General features: G+C 44.3%; 1 pseudogene; it reads right to left on the minus strand.

The window, feature by feature from the left end:
* Positions 1-535: 535 nt before the first annotated feature.
* LOC104998055 lies at positions 536-916 on the minus strand (annotated as a pseudogene).
* Positions 917-5,829: the final 4,913 nt, after the last annotated feature.

Genomic DNA, 5,829 nt, shown 5'->3' on the forward strand with positions numbered 1-5,829 from the left:
AGGCTTTAAACCAACTTTTTCACTCTCCTCTTTCACTTTCATCAAGGGGCTCTTTAGTTCCTCTTCACTTTCTGCCATAAGGGTGGTGTCATCTGCATAGCTGAGGTTATTGATATTTCTGCCGGCAATCTTGATTCCAGCTTGTGCTTCCTCCAGCCCTGCGTTTCTCATGATGTACTCTGCATAGAAGTTAAATAAACAGGGTGACAATATACAGCCTTGACGTACTCCTTTTCCTATTTGGAACCAGCCTGTTGTTCCATGTCCACTTCTAACTGTTGCTTCCTGACCTGCATACAGGTTTCTCAAGAGGCCAGTCAGGTGATCTGGTATTCCCATCTCTTTCAGAATTTTCCACAGTTTATTGTGATCCACACAGTCAAAGTGAAAGTGAAGTCGCTCAGTCGTGTCCAACTCTTAGCGACCCCATGGACTGCAGTCCACCAGGCTCCTCCGTCCGTGGGATTTTCCAGGCAAGAGTACTGGAGCGGGGTGCCATTGCCTTCTCCGTTAACAGCGGCTAGGCATATTATATTTACTTGGAGCTGGTATACTTGGTGACAGCCTTAGTGCCCTCAGACACGGCGTGCTTGGCCAGCTCCCCAGGTAGCAGCAAGCCCACGGCGGTCTGGATCTCCCTGGATGTGATAGTCGAATGCTTGTTGTAATGCGCCAGGCACTATGCCTCACCAGCAATGCGCTTGAAAATGTGATTGACGAAAGAGTTCATGATTCCCATGGCCTTGGACAATATGCTGGTGTCCAGATGGACTTGCTTCAGTACCTTGTACACGTTCACGGAGTAGCTCTCCTTGCGGCTGCACTTGCGCTTCTTGCCGTCCTTCTTCTGGGCCTTGGTCACAGCTTTTTTAGAGCCCTTTTTAGGGGCAGGAGCCGACTTAGCCGCTTCAGGCATGTCTATAATGACAACATCCAACAACACAGAAATATCGTGAAACACAGTCAAAGGCTTTGGCATAGTCGATAAAGCATAAATAGATGTTTTTCTGGAACTCTTGCTTTTTATGATCCAGGGGATGTTGGCAATTTGATTCTTAGGTTCCTCTGTGCCTTTTCTAAAACCAATGCCAAAAAATGCTCAAACTACTTCACAATTGCACTCATCTCACATGCTAGAGAGGTAATGTTCAAAATTCTCCAAGCCAGAGTTCACGGATTGTTGAAATCTGGCTTGGAGAATTTGGTGCATTACTTCACTAGCATGTGAGATGAGTGCAATTGTGCGGTAGTCTGAGCATTCTTTGGCATTGCCTTTCTTTGGGATTAGAATGAAAATTGACCTTTTCTAGTCCTGTGCCTCTACTCTTTTGTAGAGTCAGAGGGATAGAAGTAATGAGGAACTAAATTCAAAAGCCACAATTGCACTCATCTCACATGCTAGTAAAGTAATGCTCAAAATTCTCCAAGCCAGGCTTCAGCAATATGTGAACTGTGAACTTCCAGATGTTTTAACTGGTTTTAGAAAAGACAGAGGAACCAGAGATCAAATTGCCAACATTGCTGGATCATCGAAAATGCAAGAGTTCCAGAAAAACATCTATTTCTGCTTCATTGAATATGCCAAAGTCTTTGACTGCATGGATCACAATAAACTGTGGAAAATTCTGAAGGAGATGGGAATACCAGACCACCTGACCTGCCTCTTGAGAAACCTGTATGCGGTCAGGAAGCAACAGTTAGAACTGGACATGGAACAACAGACTGGTTCCAAATAGGAAAAGGAGTACGTCAAGGCTGTCTATTGTCACCCTGTTTATTTAACTTCTATGCAGAGTGCATCATGAGAAATGCAGGGCTGGAAGAAGCACAAGCTGGAATCAAGATTGCCAGCAGAAATGTCAATAACCTCAGATATGCAGATGACATCACCCTTATGGCAGAAAGCAAAAAACTAAAGAGCCTCTTGATGAAAGTGAAAGAGGAGAGTGAAAAAGTTGGCTTAAAGCTCAACATTCAGAGAACAAAGATCATGACATCTGGTGCCATCACTTCACGGGAAATAGACGGGGAAACAGTGGAAACAGTGTCAGACTTTATTTTTCTGGGCTCCAAAATCACTGCAGATGGTGATTGCAGCTATGAAATTAAAAGACATTTACTCCTTGAAAGGAAAGTTATGACCAATCTAGACAGCATATTAAAAAGCAGAGACATTACTTTGTCCACAAAGGTGCATCTAGTCTAGGCTATGGTTTTTCCAGTGGTCATGTATGGATGTGAGAGTTGGACTGTGAAGAAGGCTGAGCACCGAAGAATTGATGCTTTTGAACTGTGGTGTTGGAGAAGACTCTTGAGAGTCCCTTGGACTGCAAGGAGATCCAACCAGTCCATCCTAAAGATCAATCCTGGGGGTTCATTGGAAGGACTGCTGTTGAAGCTGAAACTCCAATACTTTGGCCACCGGATGTGAATAGCTGACTCATTGGAAAAGACCCTAATGCTGGGGAAGATTGAGGGCAGGAGGAGAAGGGGACGACAGAGGATGAGATGGTTGGATGGCATCACCGAGTCAATGGACGTGGGTTTGGGTGAACTCCGGCAGTTGATGATGGACGGGGAGGCCTGGCATACTGCGGTTCAGTGACCGAACTGAACTGAAAGTCAAAAGGCAGAACAGAGAGGGAGAGGCAGTGGGGAAGTAAAGTGAAAGGGTCTACAGTCTTGCAAAACATCTCCCAAGGAATGGCCAGCCTTTGGAAAGGGTATATTAATCTCTTCTATTTGCATGTGGGCAGGGACAAACCATCTTTCCATGAGCTGAACAAAAGCCCTTTAGTTTACAGACAAGCAGAGGGACAGGGTCTTTTTAAGCAAGCCACTGTGTATGTTTATAATAACAAAAGCAATAAAAAGCAAGTTAAAGAAACAGTTTCCATCATGGAGTCAGAATTGGCTTTTTCTCTACAACAGGACATGACTTAGCAACTGAACAACTCAATTTTATTCCCAGATGACACAGTGATAAAGATTCTGCCTGCCAATGCAGGAGACACAGGAGAGGCAGGTTTGATCCCTGGGTTGGGAAGATCCCTTGGAGGAGGAAATGGCAACCCACTTCAGTATTCTTGCCTGGAAAATTCCATGGACAGAGGAACTTGGCAGGCTGCAGTCCACGGGATCCCTAAGAGTTGGACATGACTGAGCACGCACAAAAAATGAATTTTAAGCTGAGGGTGAGTTTGGCTTTTAGTATGGTCTTATGAAAAGTTCCAGGGGGCAGTTGTATAAGTATTTGAAATTTAGATTAGAGAGTAGAGATACAGCTTTAGAGGTCAGAAACCCTGAAGCTTTTGCAGAAGCAGTTGGGAAAGATGCACACGTCTTATGAGTAGTGCTTCTGAAATTGAGCAGGACCCTGTAAGGCCCTCCCAGGTATAAAAACCTCTCTGGTGACCCAAGGACGAAAGAGCAGATAAAACCAAGGAGGATCTTGGAATGCAGGAACAGAAAAGCCAGACCCTATCATCCTTCCCTCTCCCATGTTATAACTATTAACTGATTTCAGGTTCTCCTGAGCAGTATAACCTGTCTCCCCTCCTACCCAATAGGGAGGAGATATTTGTGTTAGTCTTCCCCTCCTGCAATATATGTGCCTCATCCAATCAGCAAATGACCCACAAGACCCCCTACCCCACCCCTGTACCCTGGGTATAAAAGTGGACTAAAAAAAGGACCACTGTTCAACACTGGCTCTCCCTTGAGCTGGCCCGCTGTTCTAACAGTGTCTCCCACTCTAATAAACTTTATTTCCCTCTCATATTGGGAAATTCTTTACCAACCCACACCCAGACCATAACACTCTCCATGCTCCTTATTTCTTGTTTACAGGAAAAAAGGCTTCAGCCTACTTAATCTTTTCCGAGTTCTAAAGGGGGCTTCCCTGGTGACTCAGATGGCAAAGAATCTGCCTGAAATGCGGGAATGCTGTGTGTGTGCTAAGTCACTTCAGTCATGTCCGACTCTTTGTGACCCTTTAGACTGTAGCCCACCAGGCTCCTCTGTCCATGGGATTCTCCAGGCAAGATTACTGAAGTGGGTTGCCATGCCTTCCTGCAGGGGATCTTCCAGACCCAGGAATCAAACACACATCTCTTATGTCTCCTGCATTGGCAGGCAGGTTCATTACCACTAGGGCCACCGGGGAAGCCTGCAATGCAGGAGACCCGGGTTCAATTCCACCGGGTCACAAAGAGTCAGAAATGACTGAGCAACTAACAAAAAGCAGATTCAAATAGTTCCTTACTAGGGAAGGATGTCAGAGCTATGGGAATGGAGGTCAAAGCTATAGTCAAAGCTATGGTTTTTCCAGTAGTCGTGTATGGATTGAGAGTTGGACCATAAAGCAGGCTGAGTGCCAAAGAATTGATATTTTTGAACTGTGGTGTTGGAGAAGACTCCTGAGAGTCCCTTGGAATGCAAGGAGATCCAACCAGTCCATCCTAAAGGAAATCAGTCCTTAATATTCATTGGAAGGCCTGATGCTGAAGCTGAAGCTCCAATACCTTTGCCACCTGGGATGTGAAGAACTGACTGATTTGAAAAGACCCTGATACTGGGAAGGATTGAAGATGGGAAGAGAAGGAGACAACAGAGGATGAAATGGTTGGATGACATCACCGACTTGATGGATATGAGTTCGAGCAAGCTCCGGGAGTTGGTGATGGACAGGGAAGCCTGGTGTGCTGCACTCCATGGGGTAGCAAAGTGTTGACACAACTGAGTGGAAGTGTTGGACACAACTGAGTTGAACTGAACTGAAGGGAAGGGAGGAAATGCAGAAACAAAGGAGGACCAGGGAAGAAACAATAGTGCAGTGATAAAGCAGGTCTTGGTTTCTCCTCAAGGGATATACATATTTTTGAGATCTTTGTCAGGAACAAAGGTCCCAACCCCAATAGAGAATGGCAACTTCAGGCTAAGCACAAGATTCCTGGGGAACCAGCACGCTGTTGCCTCACCACCAACCAATCAGAAGAAAGTCATATGCCCTGCAGCTATCACCCCAAATTTCGCCTTTAAAAACTCTTACCCCAAATGATTGGAGAGTTCGAGGTTTTTGAGCATGAGGTTCCTGTTCTCCTTGCTTGGTCCCTGCAGTAAACCTTTCTCTGCTCCCAACTCCAATGTTTCCATTTGTTTAGCCTCCCTTTGCATTGAGCACAAGCACTTGGGTACGGCATCATTTCAAAGAAAGGGAAAACATTATATGAATACAATGTCTGGATATGAGAGGAATGAGAGAAGGAGTAAATTCTTCAGATTTTATTAATAACAAGGGAATAACAAGTTATTAATAGCAAGGGAATTATTGTCCTTAGGGTACAGAGAATTTTTAGTTAGGAAAAGAGCATCTGTCATTTTTCAGATTCTGCAGCATTCAGCCTTGAAGATTTTTACCAATGATTATGAATAGTCCAAAAAAAAAAATGGATTGCCTTTAGCAAAATAGCCTGTGGCTCATATGGTGGAGGTTGTTTTCATCCACCACTAAAATTAACGTGAAGCATGTGTGAGAAGAGTAGAATTAATATGTGAACAAGAGAAAAAGAAACAGCTAAGAGCAAAAGCCCTTTTATGGGCTGAGGTTCTTTAAAATTTCTTTTAATTAATAAACTTTATTTTTTTAGAGCAGTGTAAGGTCATGGAAAAATTAAGCAGCAAGTACAGAGTTCCCATATACTCATGTCCCCACACATGGACAATCTACCCCACTTTCAAAAAGTGGGAAAGGGACCCGAAGAGACATTTCTCCAAAGAAGACATACAGATGCTTAACATCACTCATTATTAGAGAAATGCAAATCAAAA

Source organism: Bison bison, unplaced genomic scaffold (assembly GCF_000754665.1).
Source record: "Bison bison bison isolate TAMUID 2011002044 unplaced genomic scaffold, Bison_UMD1.0 scf7180017864322, whole genome shotgun sequence".
In the NCBI taxonomy this organism is placed as follows: Eukaryota; Metazoa; Chordata; class Mammalia; order Artiodactyla; family Bovidae; genus Bison; species Bison bison.